The sequence below is a fragment of the Eubalaena glacialis genome, chromosome 8 (genome assembly GCF_028564815.1).
Source record: "Eubalaena glacialis isolate mEubGla1 chromosome 8, mEubGla1.1.hap2.+ XY, whole genome shotgun sequence".
Classification (NCBI taxonomy): domain Eukaryota; kingdom Metazoa; phylum Chordata; class Mammalia; order Artiodactyla; family Balaenidae; genus Eubalaena; species Eubalaena glacialis.
In genome coordinates, this window is record NC_083723.1 from 13,509,773 (window position 1) to 13,534,030 (window position 24,258).

General features: G+C 37.5%; 1 protein-coding gene across 1 annotated transcript in view; it reads right to left on the bottom strand.

Moving 5' to 3' along the window:
- The window catches only part of SUGCT (succinyl-CoA:glutarate-CoA transferase), a 697,612-nt gene that overhangs the window by 481,994 nt on the left and 191,360 nt on the right, over positions 1-24,258 (bottom strand). The gene's annotated exons all lie outside the window — the stretch shown is intronic.

Genomic DNA, 24,258 nt, shown 5'->3' on the forward strand with positions numbered 1-24,258 from the left:
AGGAAATTGATAGATTCACTAAAAGAATGTAGGGAGGAAATAAAAAATGCCTTAATAGAATTTAAAATTACACTAAAATTTGTAAAGGTCAGACTCTAAACTGCAGAAAATCTAATAAGTCATGCAGAAGACAAACTTATAAACCTAGCTAACACTGTTCAAAGAAAGGGACAAAAATAGTAAAATGGTCAAAAATGATAAAAAATTATGGAAGATATAAAATGGAGATTCAATATATAAATAATGTATTTTATTAAAGAAGAAATCTAAACAAATGATACAAAAGTATCTAATATTGCATGAAAAGCTTCCCTTAAAAGAATAGTTGTTACTGTTTTTATTTTTTATTCTTATCTCGGGAGAATGAAGAGAGGAGAATAAGCACCAGCTAGTTTTACAAACTACAATTACTCTCATCAATAACAAGAATTTTGTCTTGGTCAGCACATTAGGCCACTAAAAGATTTTAGTTCCTGCTTAAACTCTGTCTTCCTAACAAGATAAAGTAGATGCACCAGCAAGAATTAAGCACTCTATTTTGAGTCAAACTTAGGAGAAAAAAAAGCCAATGAGCGGACAGTGGTTTCTGATGTGATAGTCATGAGGACTTTGGACAACCAGCAGAGTCTCTGGTCTAACAGACAAGATTTTGTGGGTTGAGAACACTGTAAAAGGAATAATCAGACATGAAACCCCACCGGGGCCCTCTGACTTCCACTTTAGAACAAGAAATCATTTACATCGTATTTGGCATCAACAATGCCCAACCAGAGGAACAGCATTTGAGCACTTGAACAGGGTTAGGAAAAGTGGATGAGGTTGGGGGAAAGGGGGTGGGAAGAATACCCTGCCATATTTTTGTCCATGATACTCAGTAAATTTCCTTTTATAAATGTCTGATTCATTGGCTTATGTCAGTGGGTTAGGGAAGAGTGAGACGAGCCATTTTGCCCAGTCTATATTCTTGTAGCTTAATCAGCGTTTTTCTGTAACAAATAAAATTACTGAGCTGAATAAAAATCTGTATCTGCTAACCAAAAAACTTCACCCTATATAGGACACAGCTAAATAAACCTAGATAAAACCTGATAAATATTTTTAATAGTCTTAAAAAAAGTATTTTTTAAAACAGAAGATTGGCCTAGATCACTTCTTCACTATACTACATATGGAGTAAAATATATAGCCTTTTAATGGGGAAAGGCTGCTTCTCAAGAATTCTATATCCAGACAAACTTTCACTCACTTATAAAGACAACAGAAATATATTAACAGATATGTAAGGGCTTATAAAATATACCACCCATGTATGCTGGAGGAAAAATAAAATGCTTGGAGGCATATTTCAGTCATGGACAGGTTAAGTAAGACAAAATAACTCATGATATGCAAACAGTGCTATAAAAGAAATGGGAATGAGTATTGCCACCACTTAATCTCAGAATTACATCCAAATAGCTGCTAAAATATAAATAGAAAAATAGAATAATTATTATTGAAATAAAAGATACATGAGTTAAAAATAGCAATTTAAGTAGTAACTGAGATCAAATAAAATATGCAAACAAAAATCTGGAAGTCGTCGGGTAATGAAAGTAAAAGAGTGCAAATTCTTTCGATTCACATCAAGGGAGACAATAGGTTTGTTTCGTAATGTGGGTAATTAGAAAAGTATATTTTCAAGTAAGGTTTTTTAAAACAGAAAAACAGTCTTTAGAGCAAATACAGACCCACTAAATTACTAGAAAGAACAAAAAGGCAAAACAGCAAGGTTTCAAAAGACACAAAAGAAAGGAAACAGCAGAAAAGATTTTCATAAATTCAAATCACATATGTGAGTAGAATGAAATATATCAGTAATATACAAATAAGTATTCAGAGAAAAAAACTACATCTCTTTGCCTGTATGCAGCTTAAAGTTGATAAAGAAACATGGTTGTATCGAACTCCTCTACAGATGTGAAGGAATGGAGTACTAGAGTCAAGCAAATTTTTTGCAGATTATCACAAATCCATGAGCTGAGTAACTGCAGCTTGCCAAATCATTGTGTTTCTGGGTCTGAAGTAGTTCCTTTCCTGCCTAATTTCGAATTAGTGAAGAGAAATAATAAGTCATCAAATTACAAGTTACTGTGTAAAAGAAAAAGGCTGTTTGTGGATGCTGAGGTGATTCAGTTCCTTCTTACAGAAGTATTAATTCACCCCTACACTAGAAACACAGCATCTTAGTGGGTAGGTCTTTTTCATAAGCCTCCGTGGCTCCTTAGATTGGGTTGTTATTAGAAGTACATTAAAACACTGTAGTTTTAAAAATGAAAATATTTTTATAATCAAGGTGTGTTGATGTATTCTAAAGCTAGTAAACTTACCTAACCTTTTGATTGCCCTTCTTTGGATACTTCCCTTGTAGTGGGTTTTCTTCCATTAATGGTGAATTCGTCTGTTTAATTAAGATACAATATATTTCACACAAATAATTAACCTTGCCAATACAGTGGATTTTCCATACCAAAACACGTATTAACAATCTTGGCAATTTTTGACATTAACTACAAAACATTTTAGCTTACATGCCAGATTCTACATTATTTTTCTTCTTTTGAAAGAAACTCAGCTATTTCAAGTTTTATCTTTATTCACTTCTCTAAATGTTCTTATTAAAGTATCTAGACAGCTCTTTCAGAAGGGCTCCATATTGTTTGAAGACTATATTCAGGGTAGTCCTAGCCTCTTTCAAAATATTCTGAATAACTACGGGCAGAAGAGCCCCAGTGCCAACTAATCAAAAAGCAAAAGGCAAGGCATGTTGGAAATGTAGTACTTGAACTATTCACTATCCTAAGTGTTATCGGTGTATCCTATGTAAATGGAAGCTGAACTTGAAACCTGGTGCTTTTAACTAGGCATGAATTATATGTCCTCTCACTGCAAGCATAGCATACCTATACCTCTAAAAGCATAATGCAGTGACATTTTAGTGAGTAGGCCGTTTTGAACACTTGTTCCTTGGGGTGTTTATTGAAGCTTTATGGAAACTATTGATGTTTCCTTAGTATCCTTAAAGTTATGTCCAGGCTTTAAAAAGTTTCTCTGTAGGAGAGAAATGGTATTTATACCATGTTTTTAAATTCTCTAAGATGAGATATCTTAGCTGCTTTCCAGACTTTTAAACTATTAAGCCACTCAACTTGCCTATATGTTACTGGAAATACTTTTAAAGCTTGCGATGTGGTCATCTAGAAAGGCCTTTTAGGGAAACTTCACAGTCCAAGTGTCATTGCCATACAGCTTCATTAGAATTCTTGAACCACAGCTGAAATGAGGCTATTATTTTTTAGTTCCCCCAGATACCATTTAGAACTTTAAAACTAAAGGTGGTAGGTAAAAACTTAAGGAGTCTTAAATAAAATAAAAAAAAATAACTTAAGGAGTCTTTCCATTATCTTAGGTTACAGGAAACTTTGTAGTTTTTGAGGTTTAAGACATTGTATCTCCCTAAATTAACATTAATCACTATGCCAATGAGTATGTAAAACATTCATTTGCATTGATGTATTTTGTACCTCCCTCCATTAAAAGTATAACAGCCAAAAAAATAAATTAATTAAATAAAATAAAAAGCATATCTAAATCAAAATTATTCACAAAAATTTAAAATAAATATAAGAATAATAACAATAATAGCAAATACTTACATAGTGCTTAGTATGCTCTAGGCACTATCACAGGCATTTTCTATTTAGTTACTCATTTAAATCCTCAAAACATCCCCATTTTATAGATTACAAAACTGAGGCATAAACTGGTTAATCAACTCGCCTATGGTTATATAGGAATTAAGTGCCACAGCCATGATATACATTGATAACCAGGAGCATCTGTCACTTAAAAGAAAGGAGTATTAAAAAGTATTTAAAAGTAACTGTATTTAAAAGAAAGCATTTAAAAGAAACTGTAATGGGAAAGTTACTTTCAAGTCAAAGGACTCCTCTAGAAACATTGTCCTTTAAAAAAGAAAGACCTTCACCTTCAATTTACCTCCTAATTTTTTTTTACATAATGACTACCAAAAGATTACAGGAAAGTACATTTGATTTGAATGACTTAGAAATGTTTCCTAGCATCAAAATCAACAAATCATTAGTATCCTTCCAAGGAAAATAGGTAAAACAGGACTAAAGAGAACATCTGAACTCAGGGGTAGGTTAGTGGGTTATGGTAATAGAAAACTATTCCGGCCTCACTAGGGAACGAATCGGATGGCTCTTATTTCAGAGAATGTTTCCTGTTTTAAGCTAATATAGTCTAGTTTAGAAGAAATACAAATGAAAATGCTCTTCTAGTCTATATTGCCAATTCTTCTGTGTGCATTGAGAAATAAACTGGGGGGTAGGGGGTGGAGTAAAAAAAGAGCACTTCTGTTACCTATATTCCTGTAAAAGCCTTCTAAAAGCTCACACCTGCCAAATTCTTTTGCTGAAGATTGCCAAAATTGAACGAGGAAAGGTCAAAATCAAAGTATTGTCAATGTTTTCCATTCTTCAGTACTTATAGACTGAGATCAATGTAACTTTTTAATTCTTTTTCTGGCATGGTCTTCTTAAGTTCTGAAGCTATTTCTATCCTTTTATGACTTAAACTGAACCACTTTTAAAATATATATCAGACAATAAATAATGACATTCATTTTGTTTTTTAATTTTTGCCACGGTTTTAGTACACACAAAATTTTATGTCTTCATCAACTTAAAAGATATATGATTAAATGAATGTTTACCTTTATTTCAGATAATATACTGACAAATGCTTTCTGACATTTATTGTTTTAATAAAACAAAATAAGTGGAATAGTTTTTAAACTTTAAAAGCCATTTCATCCAGCCCTTGAAATATTACATAGCTACATTTATTATATTTTTATTCAGAGCCAAGTAACTCAGGAAAAAATGTGGCTTGAATCAACAAGGAGATGTTGACAGCAAAATTTTATCTTATGACATTAAGGTAAATTGTAAGTATTTTTCTATACACTTTTGAATTTGAATTCTCATTTTCATTCATATTTCCTGTTTTCTTTGTTGTCTTTCAAAAGAAGGTCTTAAAGCTCCTTTTTTTCTTTTCTTTCTTCAAAAAAATGTATTTAAGTTTTTATTTTTGTGAGGTAGACTTTTTCAACATTTGTTTTAAACCAAGAACCTAGACTATCATTATATTTCCCAGTTTTCTGTCCATATGTATAATTTAAAGCTCAGCAAAAATAGCAAATGAAAAAGAGAGGGATCCTTTGTTTCTATCCCCAAGCCAAATGATCATTGTAAAAATTCAGAATTCTCTAAGCTGTCATTGAATATGAATGAGCACCTAAAAAATCAGTACATTTTGCTATATTATTTACTCTTTAAAAAACTTCTCAAAATACTAGGACAGATTTTTGGCATATTTATCCCTGAGCTATATTTTTATGACCAAGTTACAATATTCTGAATAAAAGAGATTTGTATAAATTAACTCAGAATTGAACAAATCCTAAACAGATTAGCTCTCTAGTGAACCTAAATAAACCACTTTACTTTCCTAATGGCATCACAGTTAAAATTTGCTGTGAGAGCATTACAGGATTTCATAAATTGTAAAGGATATTCCCTGATTGTTAAAAATGCTAATTTTATAAAATATTTTCTATAATAAGACACATCGATATTATAAGAAGCAAAGTAAATGTGCTCTGTAATACTTAAAACATTACATATTCAAATGCTAATTTTAAAGCAGGAAACATATTATCTTAATGGTAATGAAAAAGGAAAAGACATCCTCATTATAAAAATGGAGAAATTGAGGTCCATAGTCATATAACACATCTCCTATCACCCTTATATCACCTATCACTTTAAAACCACCATAAAACACTGAATGGATTGTGTTCACCTGGGGATAAGGTCACTGCATCCTCACAATTGGGACTCTCTTACTCCCTACGGCCCTGTGACTAGGTATCAACAGACTGATGCCATAGCCTCGTCTGAACAGTCCAGGAGGAGGCCCTTCTATTAAACTCTTCTGCTGCTCTTGGGGACATGCTGGGGAGCACTGAGGGGGGAGGTGGCTCTCATATCTTTGATCTCCTACGTGGCTTGCAGAAAGGGGATGAGGTTTAGTGTTGGGTTTTAGGTGACAAAGAAGCCTAGAAATTAAACTACATACCCCAGCTCAGCATACCAGAGAGCTTTGCTGTGGTGTTTCAGACTAAAGCCCAGCTAATTCTATAAAGATACCAGAATTGGGAACAGGTACCACTTAGTCCCAGCACTGCTAAGGCACATTCAGCTGTCAGCAGTACAGACCTGGCAGAGCATGGGATGATCCTAAAGAGTCTCTGTTGGCCTGGAAAGTATTTTTCTCTATGAGAAGCTATGTTATCAAGACACCAGAACATCAGAATCTCCTTTATGTGCAAAGATAGACCAACAAATGGAACTAGAGACCTCTCCCAAAGGAATGTCTTCCTCAGACCAAGGAGGACAAAGAAGAACAACAAAGATCACTGCTGAGGTACCCACTCCTATGTAAGGTGCCAAGAGCCTTGCCTGGCTTCCTAATGAGAAAGACCAACCCCACTTTCCCTCTTTTACATGATTTTTATCATGTCACTTCCCCTCTTTGATCATGGAACAGTAGCTCGGTAAGGAACCTCAATGGCTCTAATTCTTCATCTCTCTGATGAGAAAACTTAGCCCTAGCGAAATTCAGCAACTTGAACAAGGTCACCCAGTCAGAGGCAGAGCTTCCTGAGACACAGGCAGGGGCTCTCCCACTGCACAGAGCAGTGGTCCTGTGTCTGCCTCAGTTCCTAAGTGACCTGTACCCATGCACTTTGCATTGGGACCCTGAATGAAGCCAGTGCAGTTCCTCACCTGATCCCTGCCTTATCTCCTTCTCCTGTGTTGCTAAAACCTGAAAAAGACAACTCACAAAAGAAAAGAAATAAGTAGCCAAGACCAGAATGCATGATTCCATCTAGACTGATTACCTTTCATCAGCCAGCAAGCTAGTCAAAAAGGATCGCCAGGAGCAGATGCTGCTTCGAAAATTAATCTTCAAAGAGATTAAAAGGGCACGTTTCACACTGTAAACTCAACCTGTTTGCCACACAGATAGAGAAAACAGGAAAATATGCTTCCCATCAAACTGTGTCAAATGAGTTCCATTCCCCTATGAAGAAACTGAGTAGAAATAACTTATGAATCATCTAAGCACATCAAAACCAGAGGCAAGGGCAGACTCAGATAGAGATTAAAAGTTTTAGCTACTCTGACCTGTGTTTAGGTCACAGTGACCTGTTTGGATTGTGTAAACATTCCTCCTGAATCTTAGAATGGCACCTGCATTTTTATGACTGTGTAACTTTTCCCTTTTTTGCCCAACATACTCACAGTTTAAAACATAGTTAATGTTCCTTCTTTGCAAACACTATTCCTCTGTCCCTTCAGGCTTGCAAAAGGGACAAAAGTCAATGTTCCTGAAAGTGTTATCACTGTTTTTAATACAATGAGATAAGTAAGTTGTACCACATTCAAATATGTGATGGATAAAACACTATCCAGCTTCATTCAGCATGACAAGTCTTGTCTTATTTATTAGTGAAAAAGACTTGCATGGGACTCTTTACCTACTGACAGAAGGATTTTTATATTAGTTGGCTTATCTATTTCCTTGTTTTTTATGCCAGGTCAGCAGCAAAAGCACTTGCATTTTTGTACAAAACCTAATAAAATTATGGAAAATGACAGCAAAAAGAAAATTATTATGCTTAGCATATAGTTTATAGTCCTCTACTTCCCAAAGGAAAAAAGAGAAGGAAGGTGGAAAAATACATGTAAGAATGAACATAGGATGTGAGGAATATGGTTACAGTTTAAAATGTAACACAGATATAGAGACCAGATAATGCCTCTATGCATACAATCATGCCTCTAGCCCTTTGGAAACTGTGAAGTACAATGTGAACGTTCCAGTAAACTCTCTGGTGTTCCCACCTAAATCCATGGAAGACAGTAGCCCTCATCACTAAAACCACGCATAAATCAGCAAGTTGTCAGTACTTGTTCTGGAGAGTACAAAGCTTAGGCTGTTTGGAGACTGAACTTCCTCTCACCCTAAGGAGGGTGGATCCTACCTGATCACGATGAAGTAATGAGAGAGAACTTTTTAAAAGCTTAGAAGACAGAGACAGACAGGCAGATATTTTACTTCCAGAACCATTTAAAGTATTGTAGCTCTTCATAAAATGCATATATGGATTCCCATCCCAACACATTTAGGCTAGATACATTCTCAAAAGTAGATTTTTAGGAAAGAACAGAAAGAAAGTAGGTGATAATATCTGCAAAACAAAGAAAAATTTCACTGTCTTTGTATGAGTACATTGTTATTGGGCTTTACTTTTCTACCTTATCATCAGTTTTACTCCAGGGAAGTTTATAAAAAGAAAAAAGAAAATATGTGCTTCTCACAACAAAAGTTGCCTGTCTTAATTGAAGCAGGTGATTTCCAGGCTACAGGGTGTCAGAAAGCACAGTAAGAGCTGGCCGCTTGGTTTTCTATGTCAGCCATGAACTGAGCTCCACAACCTTCTCTATTTACTCATCTTAAAAACGAAAACAGATTATACTAAATCATGTCTAATGTCTCAACCAGCTCAACAGAAAGACTGAGGCAGAATCACAGAATGCTTCATAGCACAGGCTCTAGACCCACCCTTCCTAATCATGTGACCTTGGGTAAGATACTTAATTAACTTCCACATGCTTCAGTTTCTTTATTTGAAAAAGGGGGGGACACGGATAATAATATTTCACAGAGCGAGTGTAGGGTAAAGAAGATAATCCATACAAAACATTTAAAATAGTACCTGGCACATAGTAAATGCTCAATTAATATTAGCTATGTTTATAATGAGTGCTTACTAAAAGTGGTTTTATGAAGCAATTTGGAATGTTCATTTAAAAAAAAAGCTGTTGCAACCAAAAATATTAAAGGGAGCAACTTGGAGCATTTTTGAAAGAGCAGCAGGAAGAAACAGGATCATGGTTAAGAAGAGAGGAGTCCTCACTAAACTAGAGTACCCTTAACAGTTGGGATAGGCTTGTCCTTAGGGATACTACTTTATTCAAATACTATATATTCACAAAGTTGCTTTCTGCTCTTGATTTATAGCTCTTTTTATTTCTAGTCTTATGTAAACTTCCCTTCTAAGAAGAAGGATTTGCTATTTTAGGTTATTAAACTAGTTTCTAGCTAAAATCAGAATTGAGTCACTATGAGTCCATTTTCCCTAAGACTTAATCACTCCTTAGATTAACTGAATGGCCAACTCCCAGACTGCAAAATTGGAAGAACAAACCCCAAAGAATAAAGAATCCTCAACCTACCTCTCCAGAACTCTTCACAAGTTTAATTGACCATTCTCTGCTTGGGCCCTAACAGTGTCCTGCTTAAGTTAATAAACTAGCAGCCTCTCACATTCCGTTACACTTCCATGTTTCCTTGTCCGGTCCTCATTGCCGACCACTTCCACTTTACAGGGTTGTAGAACACCCAGAAGGCAGAGCCCTTGTCTAGATAATCTCAAGGTCTAGCCCTCTTGCTACCTTGTGCATGAAAGACCCTTTAAAAAATTGAAGTGAACTGAGCAAGGCACTACTGTATCCTATATTGTCACACAATGATTCTTAGATTAAGTGTAATACAAACCCAAGTAGGTTTTTTGACCAGCTGGTAATGAGGAAAATTCTCCTTTTTATGACCAGACATTCTAATTTTTTAAAAATATATCTGAGGCTTGTGAGATATGGGCTAGGCCAAAAGGAAAAAAAAAAAACAGCCAGTTATCTTTTCTTAATCTCAGAATTTAAGAAAAATAATTCAGGATTCACAAGAAGGATTAAATCATGGTTAAAGATTAACATTAAAATGAAAGAAGGGTGTAAAACAAAAGTACTTTAGCAACTTCAAAGGGATGAATTAGGCTGCCTTTTTATTTTTATTTTATTTTATTTTTTTTGGCCACTCCGTGAGGCTTGGGGGATCTCAGTTCCCCGATCAGGGATTAGACCCGGGCCCTGGCAATGAAAGTGCCAGGTCCTAACCACTGGACTGCCAGAGAATTCCCTAGGCTGCTTTTCTGATGAATACCTGTATTGGAGAGTTTCATCTGGCTCTGTTCAAACCCATCCAAGTACCTCTCCACCCCCACCACTGCCCTGGAGTACAGCTTCATACCCTTCAGCTCTGGGGATTGGGTTGATGTGATGTGTGGTATGTGTAGCAAAGGACACTGAGAAGTGGGTTGCCACCTAGGTAAGTAGAGCAGGAAGTAAGCAAAATATGGAGGCACAGAAATGCATCACATGACACCAGCTGAAAGTCAAAGGAAGACATGCTGGCAGGTGGTGAGGTTCTCACTAAATGCCAATTAGAAGAGCAATTCATGCAAAGTCCTTGCCACTTCCAACACATTAATAAATTCTGCTCCGATGGAGACTATAGTTGGCTCCCAAGAGAATCCCACGAGAATGGGTGCTGGGCAACCTCTAGGTATAAACTCTGCTCCTGTTCTTGAGCCCTATCTAAGAGCCCTATCTCCTCATTCCACCCTTTTCCATTTCTCCCACCAACTCAGGGAATCTTATCTAGTTTTGGTGATGAGAAGCCTTGTTCCAGGTTCCATTCTTCTTTCTTGTGGCAAAGGTGCCTCAATTTTTTCCGGGAAACCATCCTTCTCCCACTGTCAATTCAAGCACTTGGGTAAAACTGACTTTATTCCTTGAGAATCTAAGCAAGCTCATGAATTAAAATAAGTTAATCTTCCTACACAAACTCTTTTCAGAAAATAGAGGCAGAGGGAACACTTCCCAACTAATTTTATGAGGCCAGCTTTACCCTGATACCAAAACCAGATAAAGATATTACAAAAAATATATAACAAACGAATATCACTCAAGAACATAGACATAAAAATTAAACATACACACATTAAATTCAGCAACTTATAAAACAAATCCAAAACATCATGACCTTTTAGGGTTTATGCCAGGAATCAAGGTGAAATTCACTAACATAATTCACCATGCTAACAGAATGAAGAAGAAAATTCACATAATATCTTAACTGATGCAGAAAAGCATTTAAGAAAATTCAGCACCAATTCATGATTTTTTAAAAAATTCTCAGCAAACTAGGAATAGAAGGGGACTTCCTGAATCTGATAGATGAAATCAATGAAAAACCTACAACTAACACCATGCTTTAAGGTGAAACACTAAACCATTTTTCTCAGTCATCAGGAAAAAGCTAGGACGCCTGCTCTTACTCTTTCTATTTAGCATTATACTGCGGTGGACCTAGCCACTGCCGTAAATCAAGAAAAAGAAACTAATGACATACAGATTGGAAAGCAGAAAGTAAAATAAGTTAATGTGCTCACTTATGTTTGGAAATGGACATATGACCCAAATCTGACTAATGAGGTTCAACTCCTGATTTTGAGTTTAACTCTCTTTCTGCTGTGCTTTTATTGTGGTGAAGAGACCCTCAAGCTTCTGGAGCCCATAATAGAGCCTGAAAATAGAACCACTCCATTAGGTATGGGGCCTAAGAAGGATCCTAGTGACATCAAGCCATGAATCAAGCTGGTTTGAGAGTACTTCTATCACTGGGTCATTCAGTTATATGAAATAATAAATTCTCTTTTTGGCATAAGCCAATGTGAGTTATCACCTAAGAGTCATAATTTTTCTCATATCTTCTTTCATACCTTAAATCCCCTCAGGGGTTAGACTTTTGAATTCTTTTGCTGCTATATTTTTCTTGCCTGAAGGTTGACTATAAATCAACTTGAATAGGTAAAATAACAACACAAAAATCAGTATATATAAATATTATCCTGCCACACGTGTGATAAATGTAATTGATTAAAAAAATTTTTAAATCAAACTCAGTCCTCTGTAAACCTCTTCACCAATGTAAAAGAGTGACAATGTAGATTCATCTGTTATACTCCTTCTAGATTCACTTTCCATACTACAATAGCAGTGGAGTGGCAATCAGACATGGCAAATCTGTGCAATGTAGATATATAAGACATTTATTTTATTTTTACTGATTATGACCAAATTCATCAGGAAACATGAGAAGTATGCAGTATAGTACACATTACATTTCAAGCATGAAGGCTCAATATAATTCTTTTATCTACAACCCTAGATTATCTCTTTATAAGTCCATCCCTTGTTCACTGCACAAATTCTTCCCAGACCCCTCCAAAAATCCTTCTCCAAAATGATGCTAACTAAACTACATTTTTCCCACTCTGATTACACTATGCTTGTTTTACCTGTGGCTACTGTCACTATAAAATTATTAATATGAAGATTGAACCTCATTGAAGTAATTTATTCTTTGCTAAGACCTTAGCTCTACTTGATCAGACTGTCTTAGGATGGGCTAACCCAGAGAAAGACCCTATTTGTTACATGATCCCAGAAAACACAAATTAGGGAGAAATAAAAGTGAGATCGGGATGGGAGAAAAGCAAATAAAGGACATGTTAATGATCAGGTTACTGCTGTGGCCAACTGAGACTCAATCCCACCGGGGACTTACTGACAAATCACATGCAATATACCTCAGAACTACCTTACTAAGGAACTGAGAAGGTGGAATATTTGGAACCGAGAAGGTGGAATATTTACCCACTGACTGTCATCCTTCACTGGTTGAGGGTTGCCCACGGGCGCCTTAACTCCACGGCATTTCTGAGCTGCCTTGTGTAAGTTAAGCAAGCATGTATGACATGGAAGTAAGGCCTGAGGCAAAAAATCAGAGAGACACAGATGCTTGGGGTGGGAAGCTGTCAGTGACTATAGGAACTTTCTACCACACACAGAACTCAAAAGTAGACGGAAGAATGGAATGTCAACAGCATCGGTTACACAGTCCAACTGAGATTTCAAGTTACCTCATCCTTGTGATCACAAAAATACCAACATTCTTCTGTCTCCTCCTCCTTATTATCTCATGGATTTCTCTAGTCTCCGCATGCCTCTTCATTCACCTTCTTAACATGTTATATTTCAACTTCTAACATAGATACAACTCCCACATTAAATATAACATATTCCCCTTTGATCAATATTCTCCAAAAGATAAAAGAAACTTTACTCGATATAAACTGTCCCTTTTTTAACCAGTCTACTTTTAGTCTTCTCAAGAATGATCTTCTTGAGGAAACGGGAGCATTAACTTTCAAGAGTTTCAAGAATAAAGAAGACATAGTTCCAGCTCTCCAGCTGCCTAGCAAAGGAAAGATATCAAGGTCACAAATAACTAAAACATAAGGCAGAATGAGCTAAGTGCCATAAGAGAGGTCCATACAAAGTGCTTTGGGGGCTCAACGGAGATAAATATCACATCTAGTTGGCAGGATCATGAAGGATACGTGAATGAGGGGGCTTGTGAGCTGAGCTCGGAAGGATGGATGGGATTTTGTCAGTAAAAGGTGGCTACAGGGCTTTCTAAATATAGAGAATATTATAAGCAAAGCTCCAACCACAGAAAAATGCATGCTCCTTTGAGAAACAGGCCGGTTTGGCTGAAGCATAATGTACACATCACAGAGGTGTACTGGGAGATATAGCTAGAAAAGTCTACTCTGCATGTATTTTTAACCCTTTCAGTAATCTATCATCAGAACTTTCAACTCTTAAAAGTGGCATGACGTTAGTATCTCTTGTGGTAAGGTCTACCAGCTGTGTATTATTTTTTAATACCAGGTTACTATTCATATTTTAAAATTTCTACAAGGTCAAACTTGTTGAAAGCAAATGTAGGAAGTCAGAAGGGGAACATTCCCTTAAGGTCATTTAAGGAGAGCATTAAATTTTAAAAGCCTATGATCTTTTTTGTCTTTCTTTGTCCAAATACTGCTCAAAGGACAAAGTGATAGCTTGTATTTTACAAAAGAGGTGGAATGAGGTAATAAAAAAAGATGAATGAATAAAATAAGTCAACATTTAATGTTCTCAACAGGTGCCTGAATCTACACATATATGTGAGTTTAAAAGGAAATTAGCCAAAGTAAATAACATGGGAAATCAATATTAAACACATTTGTATGCATGTGGTTTTTCTCCCACATCCTGGGGGAATTAACATTTTAGACTTGCTACAGTTCCATTATTAATCTTACTCTTACCAGAGTCAAATGGGAAGTAAACCTGCTGAAGCGTAATAACTGAAGCTAAAAGGAAACTCTTTCTTTCTTACAGAATAATATTTTAGTTCAGCTTGAGGACTGTTGTAAACAGTCCTAATAGTTGATTGGCAACCCACAAATACACAGTCTTAGTCTAGCTCTTATGAACACACAATAGCATGAGTTCATCTACATCAGAATATCAATTAGTACTTTCCAGAGCACACTCCCATATATTTAATCTTTAGAATAATTCTGGAAAGAAAATTGGTCTAAAAAACATTATCCTCATTTTGATTAAAAAAGCAAGGTTCCAAAAAAGTTAATAGGCTTCCTCACGTCCAAGTTGTAATGTAGTGTGTTGAGTCCCACTTGAACGTTCTTTCCAACTTACTTGAGTCTGAGAAGCAAGCTTTTGCTAAATAATTCACTTTTTTAATCTGTGCAATGCAAGAAAAGGTGGGGGTTGCTTCTTTTAGGAATGGGCTCATTAGGAGGGTATGAGCTAGTCTGTAGACATGTAATATTCTTCCACGATTTCCATGACTGTTCTCCCACAAAGCTAGGCTAAGATGACCTCTTACACGTTCTTGGTTGTAGTTCTCTGGAGTCTCAAAAAAGTCCTCATTAGAGGCTATTGATTAAATTCAAGGTGTTTCTTAAGAAAAGTTTGGCCCTGCCGCCAAGAACCACAGTTTGCCTGGTCTGTATGAAGACAGATCTCTGTATATGTGCTGGAATATAAATTAAACCTTCCTTTTAATAACAGAATGTCAACGTTCCACTTGTGTCTCTAAGCCCTAAAACCAGTCTATCTGAATTGTTAAGCGATTCAGAACACCTGGACGACAGCTTCTTACCACAGACTTCTTAAATGCTCTCTAACTTTCATTAAAAGGTCACTGAGACAACAGGGAGGCATGAAGAGGATTCCCTATTTTCTGAGCTGAGTGGGAATGAGATAGTATGGGCTACAGCAGATTAATGATTCTCAAAATTGCATACAATTTACTTCAGAATCTTATTAAAATGCAGATTCTGATTCAGCAGAACTCACTCAAGGCTCAAAATTCTGCATTTCTAACTCCCTTTGAGGTGATACCAACGTTGTTGGTTCAGGACCACACTCTGAGCAGCAAAGGTGCTCAGAGGGATCTGCAAACTGCAGGCTATACCTATATGACCCATGAGCTAATGGAAAGCAAAAGAAAAATAATATTTCATGACATGTGAAAATTATATAGAATTCACATTTCAGTGTCCATAAATAAAGTTTTATTGAAACATACCCACGCTCTATTTATGTATTATCTATGGCTCCTTTTTTTGAGCTATGACAGAGTTCAGTAGTTGTAATAGAGACTGTGTAGCCCAAAAAGGCTAAAATATTTCCTACGTGGCCCTTTACAGAAAACATTTCTGACCACCGGTCTAGAGCAGTGGTTCTTAACACTGGCTGCATAGTAAAATCACCTGGGAGCTTTAAAAAATATTTATGACCTTCTACCACACAAAATCAGTCAATCCAGAAGCTCACGGGGTGACCCTGGCATCATTTTTTTAAAACTCTCCAAGTGATTCCTATGAGCAGTCATGTTCGAAAACCACGGATCTAAAGGAAATATCCCCTTCCTACCCCTGTCTCAGCATCTATAAACAAAGTCACCAAAGTCAAAGCTGAAGGTCCAAGTCCTCAACTATTCACAGCTTGTTCCTGAACAACCACTACGAACTAAGATACAGTCCTTAGCACAAGTCTTTGGGGATTTTTTATTGCTCTTCTTAACTCCAGCACTTCAAAACTAGTAAGAACCTTCACTACTCTCTTCATCTCTCACCACATTTATTTTCAAGAATTGTCATTGCTTCCTTCTTCCTCCGGATGGCTGAAACCAGCAGGTGTGTTGTCATTGGACTGTCTAATGCACGTGACCTATAGGTGATCTACAAGTGTATCCATCATGATTCCTTTCTTTCTGTAAAGGAATGGCCCTATAAACCCATGCGGGTCCATGTCTCTTTACTCCGGCCCTAGGGCCTCATCTGAGACCTGCACATTGGTCATACCTTCTCCTGTATCTTCAACCTCTCCCTCTCAGTGGCCTCCTTTCCCACATCCTAGAAACCTACTAAATTCTACTCGCTCCCCTCCACAAAAAAATAAATAAATATTTACCTTTAGCTACTACTCAATCTTTTCCATTTATCAACCAAAACACTTGAAACAGAATTCCTTACTTGCCATCTCAATTCCCAGCCTAACATTTACTTTTAAACCCAATGTGTCATAGTTTCCCTCAACACTATTCTATTAGATCTCTTCTTGCAAAAATCAAGTTATCCACGTTGCCTAATTTAGTGGACATTTTTCAACCTTTATCTCATAACACTGCTCTACAGCATTGCCACCCATTTATCATTTTCCTGAAATTCTGTGTCTCTGATACCACACACTGTTGGTTCACCATATCTCTGATTACTCTTCTTCTATCTCCTTGGTAGGCTCCCCTTTCTTCACCCAGGTAACCCAGTGGTCCACCTGCAGCCCACTATTCTCACTTGTACCATGATCTCAGTCACTCTAAAAGTTGCGCCTACCATAAAGGTTTATGATTCCTAAGCCTGACTCCACCTCAAGTCCCTGCCCAGAATGTCAGATTCATATAGTCAACTTCTACTGACTGTCACCACTTGGCTGTACCAAACCCAATATGCCCCAAACAAAACTCATTTTATCCTCTGCCTGCCCCTCTTCCTGTATTTCTCTGTCTTAATTGGTAACTCTACAATCCACCCAGGTATATAGGCTGGAAATCTGGTACTTATTGTTTACTCCTTCATCTCCTCATCACCCAGAGCTAATAAGCACCATTAGATTCTGCAAATTTATCTCGTAATTACAACTCAGATGGGTCCCCTACTACGATGAACCTAATCTGAAGTCTTCAGCATCTTTCACATGGAAGACTGAAACTGGCCCCCCTACCACCAGTTTTGTCTCCTAGAAGCATCTCCTTACCCATTCGAGAGGGATTTCTCTGCAACACAAACTACGTCAGTTAAATGCCTGAGACCTGTCAGTGTCTCTCTATCTTATATTATCATGCTTAAGCTCCTCAACATAGATTCCCCAAAATTTGGACCTTACCTCTCTGGCATCATCCCCTGTCTCACTTAATACTCTTAGTACACTGCAATTAACAGCAATAGGATCCCCTATTTGCAGAACCCTCTACCTGAAATTCCTTTCTTCTCCCCCCCTACTCCCCCTACCCCTTCACAAACACCTTTAGCTGATTCATATACTTTAAGACTCAAGTCTCCCAGGTTTGGTTGTGTCCACCTCTGTATGTCCACAATAGCCTGTGCATTTCTATATTATTCATATCATAATGCAGTAGCTAAGAGAACCTGCTAATGATAGAGATCTGGATTCAAACCAGTGCTCCAACATTTGCCAACATTCTTACCTAAAAAAAATCATATAACATCTTTAATACCTCATTTCCTTCGTGTGTAAAATATTCACTTTACTGCTTTGTCAGTGAATTAGTGAGGTACAATGCTTAAGATATAAACTGGCACAAAGTAAGAACCGAATAAATTAGAATTTTAGTTGTTATTATCAATGTTTTTTGTTGATTTTAAAATCAGAACACAAAACTATGATGTGTGTTCAGTAATTCTTCAAAAGTCTTACTTTTGCAAAGGAATCTTTATCAACTTAAGTTAGTCTTTTTAGTGTTCACAAATATCTCTCCCTTACAAAAAGAAATTATCTGGATAATTTAATAAAACAATAAAAAGAAAAAAAGTCTGACAATGACTTGCGGATGAAAAGATAGGGGAGCAGTAGTATTTCTCACAATAAATGAGTATCTCAAACATATTTTTAAAGTTCTTACTTGGTAAAAACACACATACTAAGAACTACAGATGACTTTCTGGGGAAGAAATTATCCCTTTTATTAAATTATTATGAATTATCCACACATGAACTAGGAGATCCTGCTTTCAGTTTACTTCAGAGCATGATAATGTGAAAAAATAAAATGTGATGTTCTACAAGAACATCTGTTAATTTTTAAAATGTTAAAACATTCTGAATTTTGTTTTTCCAGTGATTTGTATTAAAATGGATTTCAATTCCAAAACCCAAATTTTCTCATTATATCTTAAGCCTGTTCATTACCCTAAGGAAAATAAAATGCAATCTATTACCATAGTGCCCACCTGCCTGCTTCATTAAATAATGCCTGTAATTACAGTATATCTTTCAGGAGTGTGTAAGGAGGACCCAACAAATATATTCCAGGTGTGGACTCTGTACTCAGCAAACAACCAGATTCATTTTTATTTCAGTCTTAATATTGTGGTAATTTTTATTAGATTTCTACTTCGTTTTTCTACTTTCAGTTGAAAGCAGTGTGCAGGCATGTAGGAGACGAAACTCGGCACAATACCAACGGAGGCTTTTACAATTACATGCGCCCAAACCCCTTTCTCCACCACATCTAGGAAGAGGGTACTTCTTTCTGTACCTGCTGCCAATTTCAACTCACCCACGGACAGGCTGTTTCCTTAGGCAATGAAAAAACTCCTTAAGTCTCCTATTTCTCCTCTGTGAAATGGGGATAATAATATCCACCACAGAACGGTAACTCGCATGGTGCCTGGACACATTAATATTATGCCCTTCCACAACACTTACTGAGTGCAAGCAGGGTTCTAGGCACTTTACATATATTACTTCCTCTAATCCTTTAACAGCCCCATGTGATAGGCACTATTATCATCCTCCTGTAGCAGATGAGGAGCCACCTGTCAATCACAGTTCTGATTATTTCACAAGACAACAGGACCAGATAAACAGGGATTAGCACTAACCACTCCAGGGGGTTCAGTAAGGGAAATAAAACCTAATGCCCTACGACAGCCACTGCATGGAATGAATTAACTTCCCTTCTATCAAACTGGAAAGTACTATCCACAGGAGAACTGACAAAAAATAGTAGCTCAAATAGTTTTTTGGGTTCCGTTGCTTAGTAGAGGAGCCCCAATAGAGAAAAGGCAGTACAACCCTCAACCCTGTCAAACTGTTCTCTGCCTTTGCCTCCGTGTTACCAATAGCCATATGTCCTATTTGCCCAAATTACAGAGCTCCGATTCCCTGTGGTATAGAAATCAAACCTTAGAAGTCAGACAGGAACATTTGTTTTTGAAGGAAATGTGATACAAAATCTATGTTTAGGGACACGGTGCGATAATTTGTTGAGACATTAGTTAGCTTTTTGATTTTGCCGCTACTGAATCACCCAAGAGTGAAGAAGCAACATTGAGCAGTTCTTATTTTCTACTTCTCCTTATACTCCACCCCTACCTTCTGAGAAGATGGCCAGACTTTCCGCACTCCCTTGCCACAGGCAGGCTGCAAGGCTCAAGCAGAAGCGGCCTGAAGAGAACCTCCCTTCCTTGCTAGAGTTTTCCAAAAGCCTTGTGCTATGGAGACAAAAAGAAGCCACTGCATTTGGGGTGAGACTGGAGGATAAAGGTGGGGACAGGTGTAGCACAGCAGCAAGAGGAAGAAAAGGATTGCCCCCAGCTTAAGGGAGAGCTGGAGTTCTGTGGGACCTCCAGAGAAGGGACCCACCGCTTCCCCCTTGCGGACTTCCAGGAAGGAAGTTCGGTCTCCGTAGGAAACAACAGCAAAGTGGCCCTACAAGCATGGCTCCATTCAGAGCACCTGAGTCCACCTGGGTCCCCACACACCGGGTCACACAATAATCCCAACACCATCAGATTCCAAGGGACTGGCTGGGGAGATAAAAGTAGGTCCATTACGGGCTCAACCAAGGGGCTTTGGAAAGGCGGGGAAGGCTTTATTCACTCCGTGTGACTCTCACTGTCACAGTGAGTGAGAGCCATGGATGCTGAAAACACTCTGCAGTGTACAGCACCACAAAAGCTGTTCCACCAGATGCCAGTACACTCTGTCGAGAGAAACTGGTAAACAATGGGCAACAAGGGGGAAACGGATTTGGACTAAAAGGCCAAGGACTGCCCTCGAGCACTGTTCTGTGCAACCCCCCGTGATCTCGTCCGCACAACTCTGGAAGAGAGGGAGTCCCCGCATGACTGAGAATGAACTCCCTTCAAGCTGGTGGGATCGGAGCTCAGAGTTGGAATTAGGTTGACTGAAAAGAAATAAGTAACATGGCATTTCTTACACACCAGAGCTTAACGAGAAGACGGATATGACCCATAGATATTTCATTTTTAAGAACACAGTGTCAGGGACTTTCTGAAAGCATGATAAGCTCTCGCTCATCCTGTCTCCTGCACACTCCTGAAGATGCACTGCATTTTGCACTGTAATGGCTCTGAAGGTGACTTTCCAGACTGCATCTGTGTCCTAGTTCAATGAAGAAAAATCCAAGCCATCCTTCTGTCCCTAAGAGAACATCCATATTTCTTTGTGCTGACTTTTTTACGAAAATGGAAGCAGTGATTATATTTTTAAAGTTTTATTTTTAAGCTATTTTATTTATAATCAATAAAATATGGTTAAGCACCTGTATATGCATCCATCCCACCTAACAATTGTTACATGTCAGGAGAAGACTGGCAAGAAAGGACTTCGGCAACACTATATAAAGTGACACAAATTATTACTTCATGAGAAATGTCCACACATCACATTAAAAGTGAAGTAAACAGCCACATGCATTTTTTAAAAAATAGAATTAGAAAGAGATGTGAAGCATTTTCAACTTTTGTAGAAAAATTAGTTGGAGGAAAGGAATAAAACACCATTTATGTAGCACCTTCTCTGAAAGTGAAGAAAACCATTACAGGATATAATTAATCTTGAGACCTCTTTACTAAAAAGAAAGAAGGGGCAACATGATCCCTTTTGGGAGAAGCAGAATAAATTCAGATTACTTGCCTAAGGCAGTGATTGGTGGAGATGGGGTCAATCCTACATGAAGATTAAGACGCTTGTGAAATCCCATTCTCTTACAAGCACTACACCTTTTTAAAAGATAACACTCATTGAACACAAGTCACGATGCTTTATTCTTTTTTCTTTTCTTTTTTTTAAATTTTTATTGGAGTACGGTTGCTTTACAATGTTGTGTTAGCCTCCACTGCACAACAAAATGAATCAGCCATACACATACAGATATCCCCTCCCTTTTGGACTTCCCTCCCATTTAGGTTACCACAGTGCATTAGGCAGAGCTCCCTGTGCTACACAGTATGTTCCCATCAGTTGTCTATTTTATACATAGCATCAATAATGTATATGTGTCAATCCGTCTCCCAATTCCTCCCTCCCCACCCCTTTCCCCCTTGGTATCCATACATTTGTTCTCTACGTCTAGGTCTCTATTTCCACTTTGCAAATAAGATCATCTATACCATTTTTCTAGATTCCACATATATGCGTTAGCATACAGTATTTGCTTTTCTCTTTCTGACTTACTTCACTCTGTATGACAGTCTCTAGGTCCATCCATGTCTCTACAAATGACCCAATTTCATTCCTTTTTATGGCTGAGTAATATTCCATTGTATATATGTGCCACATCTTCTTTATCCATTTCTCTGTTGATGGACATTTAGGTTGCTTCCATGTCCTGGCTATTGTAAATAGTGCTGCTATGAACATTGGGGTGCATGTGTTTTCTTGAATTATGGTTTTCTCTGGGTATGTGCCCAGTAGTGGGATTGCTGGGTCATATGGTAGTTCTATTTTTAGTTTTTTAAGGAACCTCCATACTGTTTTCCATAGGGGCTGTATCAATTTACGTTCCCACCAACACTGTATGAGGATTCCCTTTTCTCCACACCCTCTCCAGCATTTATTGTTTGTAGATTTTTTGATGACGGCCATTTTGACCGGTGTGAGGTGATAACTCATTGTAGTTTTGATTTGCAGCATTTCTCTAATAATTAGTGATGTTGAGCATCTCTTCATACAAATCACTATGCTTTAAATACTCTTCTCACTTAAATCTTGCTGCAATCCAAAGAGACAGATGTAATTTTCCTCATTTCACAAGTGAAGAAACTGAGGGCAGTGACATTAAGTAGTTTACACGGGATCACCCAGCAAACAAGTACTGACAGAATTCCAACCAGGACTGTTGGACTCAAAGCCTATGCTCCCAGGCATGAGTCCTCCTTCTCTCTTTACGCCTCACACAGTGAAGAGACTGTATGCATTTCAGAACTAATACTGATTATTCCTAGTAGCCATCAAGGACTCCGGCAGTGACAAAGCAAGAACTGATAGGACATATTTTCAATTTCCTTGAAATGCTATGATCATGGAAAAGAATCCTGGCTTTATCTTCCATGCTACTCAATACCCTTCCCCTATCATTAATACTAATCATACCTTATTTTAAGGTATTACTTTTTTAACATGTCTTCCCTGTCAGACTATAAGACTCTTGAGGACAGAAAAAGTGTTCACCATCATTTACCACTAGTCTCAACACCTAAGCACAGTGCCTGGCACAGAGTAGGCGCTCAATAAAACTTGGTTGAATGAATGAATGAAGGTGCCAGGGCAGCCTTGTGAGCTAAGGGAAGCACGGCACAGTGGTGGCACCTGGCTCAGTAAGACTTCATTGTCAACTGCTGGATCATGATTGACTTGTAGAGAATCTATGGTCAAAGGAGACAAAGCAAGACCAGAGGTCAACAGTAACTAAAGCCCCACCTACCTACAAAACCTTTGAAAACTCTTTACTAATGGCTACCCCCCCAACCTAGGCATGCAACTCTCACACTTGATTTCTCCATGTTTTGAACATCACACTTACTTCCATCTCTAAGTTGCATATATTCATCTTTGTATCACCAGCGCACCATACGGCACCTACATACTCAACTTTTCTCTATCTTCTACCCAATGTACTTAGCATTGACCGACAGCTACTATTAGTTTATGCCCCTTTTTATAATGGCTCTCTTGTATCCATAGTTTTTATCCACAATCAAGCTGTAACTCATATCCCAAATTTATTTCCCACTATCCCTCCCTTCACCCGTTTTAGTGTCATCTGAAGAGAACTATACCTGCTGATGCCCTGACAACTTTCTTGCCTTTGCTCATGCAGTATATTTTGCACCAAATGCCCTTCATTTTCACACCTGAGCCCAGTTCAACTATCATTTCCTCCAGAAAGGCTTCACAAACTCATTCCAAATGGACATAACCCTTTCCTCATCTCAATTCTCACATTTTATCTGTATTTTTTTGTTGACAGATATAACTTTACTCTGTAAATTCAGATATTGCTTTATATTTTCAACTAGATGGTAAGCTCCCTAAAGGCAAAGGCCATACATCATTCACTTCTTTGTCTTCCACATCAGGTAGAACAGGGCCTTCTACATAGTGGCTGCTTTATAACTGTAAGTTGAGTGAATAAAGGAATGAATAAAAGGTTAAGTGCATTTTTTGTTCAGTTATTCTTAAGTCTTGAATCTGGCTTAACGAAAATAGCATTACTCATCCATACATCATAAACCCTAATTCAGTTTTTCTCATAAGCTAGCTATGAAATTCAGGCTGGTTACTCCATGGGTTCGAGTTTCCCCATCTGAAGAAAACATGAACTACAGCTGATCTCTCAGGCCATTACAAATATGTAAAAATATGACAGTGTAAAATATGTGGATAATTCCAAGCAGAGGAAACACAATTCCCCTTACCTTTGTCTAGTAAATTTCAGTCTTTCTTCAGAGTTCAACTCATCATCACTTCTACAGAGAAATTTCCCTGATGACCAGGACTCCATCAAATCCCTCCACATAATGCTCATACAGCACCATAAACCTCCACTTTGCAGAATTTACCATACTTATCATTTTTGTTTCTATGATTATTTAATTAAAGTCCGTCCCTACTCATCCCCTGTATATTCAATAAGATGAATGAATGAGTGTAATCTGTTTTAGAATATAAGGTTTTACAAAGCAAAAACATT